This window comes from Cervus elaphus, chromosome 4 (assembly GCF_910594005.1).
Source record: "Cervus elaphus chromosome 4, mCerEla1.1, whole genome shotgun sequence".
Taxonomy (NCBI): domain Eukaryota; kingdom Metazoa; phylum Chordata; class Mammalia; order Artiodactyla; family Cervidae; genus Cervus; species Cervus elaphus.
Genome location: NC_057818.1, coordinates 26,508,614 through 26,519,082, shown reverse-complemented (window position 1 = coordinate 26,519,082; position 10,469 = coordinate 26,508,614). Strand labels below are relative to the sequence as shown.

At 43.9% G+C, this 10,469-nt stretch overlaps 2 non-coding genes across 2 annotated transcripts; one reads left to right on the top strand and one right to left on the bottom strand.

Moving 5' to 3' along the window:
• Positions 1–7,695: 7,695 nt before the first annotated feature.
• TRNAL-CAG lies at positions 7,696–7,778 on the top strand. The gene has a single exon. It is a non-coding gene; the product is annotated as a tRNA-Leu (tRNA).
• A 212-nt stretch (positions 7,779–7,990) lies between these two features.
• TRNAL-CAG lies at positions 7,991–8,073 on the bottom strand. The gene has a single exon. It is a non-coding gene; the product is annotated as a tRNA-Leu (tRNA).
• Positions 8,074–10,469: the final 2,396 nt, after the last annotated feature.

Genomic DNA, 10,469 nt, shown 5'->3' with positions numbered 1-10,469 from the left:
GGACTGATTGGATCTCCTTGCAGTCCACAGGACTCTCAAGAGTCTTCTCCAACACCACAGTTCCAAGCATCAATTCTTCGGCGCCCAGCTTTCTTTATTGTCCAGGTCTCACATCCATACATGACTACTGGAAAAACCATAGCTTTGACTAGACAGACCTTTGTTGACAAAGCAATGTCTCTGCTTTTTAATATGCTGTCTAGGTTGGTCATCACTTTTCTTTCAAGGAGCAAGTGTCTTTTAATTTCATGGCTGCAGTCACCATCTGCAGTGATTTTGGAGCCCCCAAAAATAAAGTCTCTCACTGTTTCCCCATCTATTTGCCATGAAGTGATGGGGCCAGATGCCATGATCCTAGTTTTCTGAATGTTGAGTTTTAAGCCAGCTTTTTCACTCTCCGCTTTCACTTTCATCAAGAAGCTCTTTAGTTCTTCTTTGCTTTCTGCCATACGGGTGGTGTCATCTGCATATCTGAGGTTCTTGATATTTCTCCCAGCAATCTTGATTCTAGCTTGTGCTTCCTCCAGCCCCCCGTTTCTCATGATGTACTCTGCAGATAAGTTAAATAAGCAGGGTGACAATATACAGCCTTGATGTACTCCTTTCCCAATTTGGAACCAGTCTGTTGCTCCATATTCAGTTCTAACTGTTGCTTCCTGACCTGCATATAGATTTCTCAGGAGACAGGTCAGGTGGTCTGGTATTTCCATCTCTTTAAGAATTTTCCAGAGTTTGTTGTGGTCCACATAGTCAAAGGCTTTGGCATAGTCAATAAAGCAGAAATAGATGTTTTTCTGGAACTCCCTTGCTTTTTCAATGATCCAACGGATGTTGGCAATTTGATCTCTGGTTCTCTCTCTCAGGAACCAGAAAACCAGAGATCAAACCAGCAGTGGCCACAGGACTGGAAAAGGTCAGTTTTCATTCCAATCCCTAAGAAAGGCAATGCCAAAGAATGCTCAAACTACTGCACAATTGTACTCACCTCACACACTAGCAAAGTAATGCTCAAAATTCTCCAAGTCAGGCCTCAACAGTACGTGAACTGTGAACTTCCAGATGTTCAAGCTGGATTTAGAAAAGGTAGAGGAACCAGAGATCAAATTGCCAACATCCGTTGGATCATTGAAAAAGCAAGTGAGTTCTAATAGTCGCATTGATGACCTGGACAAAAACACCACAGACCTCATGACACAGGCTGGGGTGGAAGAGCTGGATGGTGAAAACAAGATCCCTACCCCACAGAGGAGCTGAAGTTTGCTCATCTGAACTGGATTCTGCAGCATCCTTTTCACAAGCCAAGAGAAGATGGAAGATGGATGGCTTTTTGCAACTAACTACTATGAGTAGACAGGATTTATATTATCAAGTGTGCCCTCTTCTTACCACATAGTACAGAGTTAGTTTATAGAGCGATTTCCCTCCCCTACTGTCCAAGTTTCCTGAACATGGTAACTTCATATCTTGGACTTTGGTCAGTTGTACTATTAAACACTAAAACTTTGGCAGTCTTGGAGCAGGGCAGAAGAAGTGGTACATTGGTTTATTTTTCTGGGCTAACACTGAAAGCATTTATTCTATTTCATGAACTCTAAATGTCCAGCACATATTAATCCTTCAGTCTATGCAACTCTTTGAGGCAGACACTATTCCTAAATCTATTTTGCAGATTGGAAAACTGAGGGACAGAGAGGCTAAATAACTCTCCCGGATCATAGAACTAGCAGAAGCAGGATTTGAACTCAGGCGGTTCCAGAATCCACATGCTGACACTCTCAGTCATGCTCCTTTGATTTAAAATTGGCTCCGCAAGCACATACGCGCTGCAACCCTTGCTTATTAGAGTGCTATGCCACGGAGTCTCCCCATTCCTGGGGTTCTCTTTCTAGGGAGACTGAAGGCTTTGGGGACCTGATAAGCAGTCTGCAGAACTTGGAAGTGAGCTCCTGGTCTTTGGTGCGTACTGGTCACCACTGTCCTTATGATTCATTCAAATTCGGGGAACTGGGTTGCCCAACTCTCCACACCAAGGGGGAACCTGGGGTCTTTGGCTCTGGCTCCAGAGAGAGTGAGCAGTTCCTATCCCACCCCATCAGAGATCCACACCTGCTTCATCTACTGCACCCCTGAGCTCCCGGCTAAGTGGGCCAAGATGCCCAAAACCAGGCTTGGCAGGGATTCACTACTGGTGCCAAATCTTGGCTGAAGAAACCAGAGCCTGAAACAAAAAACTTGGCCTTGCCACTTGGACTGGCTTGCTGGGAAAAGCTTACCCTTTCTTTTAAATCTCCTCCTATAATGAAAACAGGACTAAAAATAATGTCTCCAAGTTGAGCCTGCCACCTTAGTTGGCAAGCCCCCATGGCTTTCTTTCTGGTTTCCTTTCTAAAAAGAAACAATGTAAATACAGCACTTATCACAGATATGACCTAAATCAAATGCCTTACAATTATACAGTGGAAGTAAAAATAGATTCCAGGGATTAGATCTGATAGACAGAGTGCCTGAAGAACTATGGACGGAGGTTCACAACATTGCACAGGAGGTGGTGATCAGAACCATCCTCCAAAAAAAAGAAGTGCAAAAAGGCAGAATGGTTGTCTGAGGAGGCCTTACAAATAGCTGAGAAGAGAAGCAAAAGGCAAAGGAGAAAAGGAAAGATATACCCATCTGAATCCAGAGTTCCAAAAAAATAGCAAGGAGAGATTAAGCCTTCCTAAGTGATCAATGCAAAGAGACAGAGGAAAACAACAATAGAATGGGAAAGACTAGAGATCTCTTCAAGAAAATTAGAGATACCAAGGGAACATTTAACGCAAAGATGGGCACAATAAAAGACAAAAACGTTATGAACCTAACAGGAGCAGAAGATATTAATGAAGAGGTGTCAAGAATACACAGAAGAACTATACAAAAAAGATCTTCATGACCCAGATAACCATGATGGTGTGATCACTTACCTAGAGCCAGACATCCTGGAGTCCAGTCAAGTGGGCCTTAGGAAGCATCACTATGAACAAAGCTAGTGGTGGTAATAAAATTCCAGCTGAGCTATTTCAAATCCTAAAAGATGATGCTGTGAAAGTGCTGCATTCGATATGCCAGCAAATTTGGAAAACTCAGCAGTGGCCATAGGACTGGAAAACTTCAGTTTGCATTCCAATCCCAAAGAAATGCAATACCAAAGAATGTTCAAACTACCACACAACTGCACTCATCTCACAAGCTAGCAAAGTAAAGCTCAAAATTCTCCAAGTGAGGCTTCAACAGTACATGAACCATGAACTTCCAGATGTTCAAGCTGGATTTAGAGAAGACAGAGGAACCAGAGATCAAATTGCCAACAACCGTTGGATCATAGAAAAAGCAAGAGAATACCAGAGAAACATCTGCTGTTGCTGCTGCTGCTAAGTCACTTCAGTCGTGTCCGACTCAGTGTGACCCCACAGACGGCAGCCCACTAGGCTCCTCTGTCCCTGGGATTCTCCAGGCAAGAATACTGGAGTGGCTTGCCATTTCCTTCTCCAAGAGAAACATCTACTTCTGCTTTATTGACTATGCCAAAGCCTTTGACTGTGTGGATCACAACAAACTGGAAAATCCTTAAAGAGATGGGAATACCAGACCACCTGACCTGCCTCCTGAGAAATCTGTATGCAGGTCAAGAAACAACAGTTAAAACTGGACATGAAACAACGGACTGGTTCCAAATTGGAAAAAGAGCACGTCAAGGCTGTATATTGTCACCCTGCTTATTTAACTTCTAGACAGAGTTCATCATGCAAAATGCCGGCTAAATGAAGCACAGTTGGAATCAAGTTTGCCGGAAGAAATATCAATAACCTCAGATATGCAGATGACACCACCCTTATGGCAGAAAGTGAAGAGGAACTGAAGAGCCTTTTGATGAAAGTGAAAGAGGAGAGTGAAAAAGCTGACATAAAACTCAACATTCAAAAAACGAAGATCATAGCATCCAGGCCCATCACTTCATGGCAAATACGTGGGGTAACAATGGAAACAGTGAGAGACTTTATTTTTGGGGGCTGCAAAATCACTGCAGATGGTGACTGCAGCCATGAATTTAAAAGACACTTGCTCCTTGAAAGAAAAGTGATGACCAACCTGGACAGCATATTAAAAAGCAGGCATTACTTTGCCAACAAGGGTCTAGTCAAAGCTATGGTTTTTCCAGTAGTCATGTATGGATGTGAGAGTTGGACTGTAAAGAAAGCTGAGCACGGAAGAACTGATGTTTCAAACTGTGGTGTTGGAGAAGACTTTTGAGAGTCTCTTGGACTGCAAAGAGATCCAACCAGTCAATCCTAAAGGATATCAACCAGGAATATTCATTGGAAGGACTGATGCTGAAGCTGAAGCTCCAATACTTTGGCCACCTGATGCGAAGAGCCTACTCGTTAGAAAAGACCCTGACGCTGGGAAAGATTGAAGGCAGGAGGAGAAGGGGATGACAGAGGGTGAGATGGTTGGATGGCATCACTCAACAATGGACATGAGTTTGAGCAGGCTCAGGGAGTTGGTGATGGACAGGGAGGCCTGGCGTGCTGCAGTCCATGGGGTTGCAAAGAGTCAGGCAAGACTGAGCAACTGAACAACAACAAATCACAGTTAGAGGCTCAGAATCGTTCTCAAGGAGGAGTATTAGCCAGAAAAATCAAGCTCCGTCTATCTGTGTGACTCTGGGTAAATTACTTTGCGTCTCTGAGCCTGATTTACCTCATCTGTAAATGGAGGTAATGCTACTCTGTGTTGTGGTAATGCTACGAATGTTCAGCAAAATAATGGATGTAAAGGAGACATTCACTAAAATTCAGTTTCCTGCCATTCTTTCCCCAGGCAAAGGTGGGTATATGTGCCAAGGTTCCAGGGATGCTAAAATCCCTGGAATTTTCAGGCCCCTCGGTTGGCTGAGCACCAGGTTCCCACTCGGGGACTGACTCCTTCTGTCCCTAGTAGAGGTGAGCATAGTCATCTGGGACTTCCCCAGCTGCTAGTAGACTTTCCAGGGTGAGCTCAGGGGACTTTCCTCTCCCCAGCTGGACAACTTCCGAGAGTAGAAAATGAGTGAGGTTGGTCCCTCAAGGATTGATCGTTGGTGTCTGGGCTGCTGATAAGGGGACAATGGAATAAACAGGAGTAATGACCCTTTGCCATTTTTGGAGATCTGGGACTGGAATGGGGTTTTAAAATGGCTTCTTCCATGCTACAAATCTAGTAACTGAAAGGTGTCAGGGAGGACAGCTGACCACCCACCCAAACGCAGGAGGTAGGTCTGAGTGGGGCCGCAGCACTGACCCTCATCAAATCAGCACTTTCTCCCAGCCAGGCCAGGAGGGGAGCAGGAAGAGTGGGACTGACTTGGGCTGTGGCTCTGGGTTTGCCATTGTTTTCTTATCTCCAAAATGATACACATTTAGAAAGGTTGGTGGTAGAAGGCATGAGGGGAGGGTTCCAGAGGTCATGAGCACAAGGCTTCTGCCCCAAAGAGGACCTTGGTGAATGACTCAGCCTGTGTGAGCCTGAGCTCTCTGGTGTGCAAAATGGGGCGGGAGGACAGAGCTAATGGTTCCTGCCCGAGCACTGGCCTCAGAAGGAAGTTGTGAGTGTCTGATAACCCCTCTGATCTTGGTGACTTTCTGTTGCATCCTCCTCTCTCCACCGTCTCGTGTATAGGCACTCACACACACACACACACACACACACACACACACACACACACACACACACACATCAGCCAGCCAGCCGGGCTAATTAGTTATACCTCCAAAACATACCTTGAATCTTGAACTTGACCACTCTTTGCAATCTCCACTTCCCTGGCTCAGTCACCATCATCTCTCATCCTCCTTTCCATGACCATCTCCCTGGGCTTTTGATTCTCCTCTTGCCTCTCACATCCATTCTCTGTAGATCAGCCAAAAGGATCATTTTGAAAGGCCAACTGAATCTTGTCACTCCCCTGCTTTAAACACTCCAGTGACTCCAACACACACAGAAGAAAATCCAAATTCCTCTTCCTGGCACCCCAGCCCTGTGTGATATGGACTTCAGCCTCCTCCCACACTTAACCTTGTCCCATTGGCCTTGCTGCCTCTCCAACAGACCACAACCCCTCTCTGCCCCAGGACCTTTGCACAGGCTATGCCCCACCTCCCCTCACCGCCCCCTCCCCCTGCCCCAGGGAACACTGCAGTTCCTGGCTTTGACTGTGCTTGTTTCTCCCTTCGGAGCTCACTGTCTTCTGAGAGGGGCCCTCCCTTACCACCCTTCCTATGAGAGCCTCTAGTCACTCTTGATCATTGGTAAAAGAGGCTTTTTTAAAGGTAAAATTATGATTCTCATGTAAATATAAAAAGAACACAAGTCAAAGATTTCATTTAACTCAGTAATTTGTTAAAAAAAAAACACAGCAAGATGTTACAACTGATTCAAAAGACACACATATACACTGACAATCAGAAATGATAGAATGGATTTATAATACAGTTGTAAAAATGGCCAGTATCCACAGGGCAACAGTTAATTGCATTCCACTCCAACAAAATCCACTTGCATTTCCATGACTAAGACTCATTTGTATGTTGTAGTAATGAAAGGTGCAGGCCCTAGAATCAAATAGGACTAGTGTCCTAGACAGGACACACAGTTATTTGTCTTGGCCTATTTCAAGGTCTCTTGCAAGTTTCCTGACATCCTCTTTCTTGCACTTAGCAGCATCTTAACTTTTTTTTTTTTTCGCCATTTTGCCTTTCACCTATTTCTTAGCTCTCTCCCTTTACCCCAGGTTTGAATATGTCTTGAGGGCAGAAATTCTGTTTAGTATACAGGCCTCTAGGAAATCCCGTGGAGAAAGGCACTCTCGCGACCTGGGATCTTCGGGTCCCTGGACAGAGCGAGTGCGTGGGTAAGTCTGGTTGGGTTAGGGAAGGAGGGGGTGGAAGGTGCTGCGGGGGCCTAGGAAAGAAGCCGAATGCGGAAAGGAGGCGGCGCGGGAGGGATTAATCCACGGACATTCCCTGCCCGCCTACTGTGTGTCAAGCAAGGTTGGGGCGCTAGGAACACGGTCAGGAAAAAGACGGATCTGATGGCTTTGCGCGCTGCAGGACTCGGTGTAACCTGGAGTCTGAGTGAATGAGTTAAACATACATATAGAGGTGAAGTTGGCGTTTTGACGACTGTTAGGAAGGAGAACGCGCGGTACGCTTGCCCGGAGGCCTTGCGCTACCCAGGATTTCATTTAACTTGCGATACCCCTGATTCAGAGACCTGTAAGCCAAAGCGAGTGTGCGGATTTGTCTGCTTTGTGCCGTAAAGGCATGAGGACATGTATACAGAAATGTAAATATATACAGACATGCAAATCAAAGCTGATGTGAACAGTAAAGACATGAGTGCAGAATGAAAGCCTGTCGGCAGCACGAATGCACGCAGGTGGGAGTCCTCTCTTTCTTCGCCTTTCAGACTCTCCAGCACACCGCGCGCGCCCTCTGCTGCTGCCCAGACGGGTTTCTGTACCTTCGCGTCGCATTTCGCTCCTCCAATTGCAGCAAAAACTTGTATCTAGCTCCTCCTAACGCTGGGCGGAGAACAAAACCGCAGCTCCTGACGTTCGCCACGCATGCGCACACTGGAACTATTTCGAAGGGGATCGCTTGCAAGGAACTCATATCGGTAGTCAGGATGGCCGAGCGGTCTAAGGCGCTGCGTTCAGGTCGCAGTCTCCCCTGGAGGCGTGGGTTCGAATCCCACTTCTGACAAACCTACATGTTTTTCGTTTTTCACGAATGGCGATGTTTGAAATATAGATACTATGCCCTGTGGATATTAATCTTTTTTACAAAACAAGTATTTTCTACTTATGACATGTTATTTCCTGCTGACTTACTTTGAAATGTAAAAAGGGTCCTCTGAAACCACAAAGCCATTCTTCAGTCTTTTGAAGTGAGGAGAAGGCAAAAACCTGGGATACTGTCAGAAGTGGGATTCGAACCCACGCCTCCAGGGGAGACTGCGACCTGAACGCAGCGCCTTAGACCGCTCGGCCATCCTGACTTCCTGCAGAAGAGTGTTGGTGGGATTCTATTTAAGTTACTATTGGTGCGACGTGGCTTGGGTATTATTCAGATAATTCTGAGGTCCTTCACAGCTCGAGATCCAGCCACACAGGAGCTCGTCATCCACAATCAATAACCAGCATACTGCCAAGACTTATCGTTACCCTTAAATTAGTTCAGTCTTTTTTACTACTTACATGTTTTATTTGTTTATTTTTGTTTTTTTTTTCATTTATTTTTATTAGTTGGAGGCTAATTACAATATTGTAGTGGTTTTTGCCATACATTGATATGAATCAGCCATGGATTTACATGTGTTCCCCATCCTGATGCCCCCTCCCACCTCCCTCCCCATCCCATCCCTTTGGGTCTTCCCAGTGCACCAGCCCTGAGCACTTGGACATGCATCCAGCCTGGGCTGGCAATCTGTTTCACACTTGATAATATACATGTTTCAATGCTATTCTCTCAGATCATCCCACCCTCGCCTTCTCCCACAGAGTCCAAAAGTCTGTTCTATACATCTGTGTCTCTTTTTCTGTCCTGTATATAGGGTTATTGTTACCATCTTTTAAAATTCCATATGTTTGTGTTAGTATACTGTATTGGTGTTTACTTTTCTGGCTTACTTCACTCTGTATAATGGGCTCCAGTTTCATCCATCTCATTAGAACTGATTCAAATGTATTCTTTTTAATGGCTGAGTGATATTCCATTGTGTATATGTACCATAGCTTCCTTATCCATTCATCTGCTGATGGGCATCTAGGTTGCTTCTATGTCCTGGCTATTATAAACAGTGCTTCAATGAACATTGGGGTGCACGTGTCTCTTTCAGATCTGGTTTCCTCAGTGTGTATGCCCAGGAGTGGGATTGCTGGGTCATATGGCAGTTCTATTTCCAGTTTTTTAAGGAATCTCCACATTGTTCTCCATAGTGGCTGTACTAGTTTGCATTCCCACCAACAGTGTAAGAGGGTTCCCTTTTCTCCACACCCTCTCCAGCATTTACTGCTTGTAGACTTTTGGATAGCAGCCATTCCGACTGGCGTGTAGCAGTACCTCATTGTGGTTTTGATTTGTGTTTCTCTGATAATGAGTGATGTTGAGCATCTTTTCATGTGTTTGTTAGCCATCTGTATGTCTTCTTTGGAGAAATGTCTGTTTAGTTCTCTGGCCCATTTTTTGATTGGGTCATTTATTTTTCTGGAATTGAGCTGCAGGAGTTGCTTGTATATTTTTGAGATTAATCCTTTGTCTGTTTCTTCATTTGCTGTTATTTTCTCCCAATCTGAGGACTGTCTTTTCACCTTACTTATAGTTTCCTTTGTAGTGCAAAAGCTTTTAAGTTTCATTAGGTCCCATTTGTTTATTTTTGCTTTTATTTCCAATATTCTGGGAGGTGGGTCATAGAGGATCTTGCTGTGATTTATGTTGGAGAGTGTTTTGCCTATGTTCTCCTCTAGGAGTTTTATAGTTTCTGGCTTTACATTTAGATCTTTAATCCATTTTGAGTTTATTTTTGTGTATGGTGTTAGAAACTGTTCCAGTTTCATTCTTTTACAAGTGGTTGACCAGTTTTCCCAGCACCACTTGTTAAAGAGGTTGTCTTTTTTCCATTGTGTATTCTTGCCTCCTTTGTCAAAGATAAGGTGTCCATAGGTACATGGGTTTATCTCTGGGCTTTCTATTTTGTTCCATTGATCTATATTTCTGTCTTTGTGCCAGTACCATACTGTCTTGATGACTGTGACTTTGTAGTAGAGTCTGAAGTCAGGCAGGTTGATTCCTCCAGTTCCATTCTTATTTCTCAAGATTGTTTTGGCTATTCGAGGTTTTTTGTATTTCCATACAAATTGTGAAATTATTTGTTCTAGTTCTGTGAAAAATACCATTGGTAGCTTGATAGGGATTGCATTGAATCTATAGATTGCTTTGGGTAGTATACTCATTTTCACAATATTGATTCTTCCAATCCATGAACACGGTATATTTCTCCATCTATTTGTGTCCTCTTTGATTTCTTTTTTTTTTTTTCTCTTTGATTTCTTTCATCAGTGTTTTATAGTTTTCTATGTATAGGTCTTTTGTTTCTCTAGGTAGATATACTCCTAAGTATTTTATTCATTTTGTTGCAATGGTGAATGGTATTGTTTCCTTAATTTCTCTTTCTGTTTTCTCATTGTTAGTGTATAGGAATGCAAGGTATTTCTGTGTGTTAATTTTTGATCCTGCAACTTTACTATATTCACTGATTAGCTATAGTAATTTTCTGATAGAGTCTTCAGGGTTTTCTATGCAGAGGATCATGATATCTGCAAACAGTGAGAGTTTTACTTCTTTTTTTCCTATCTGGATTCCTTTTATTTCTTTTTCTGCTCTAATTGCTGTGGC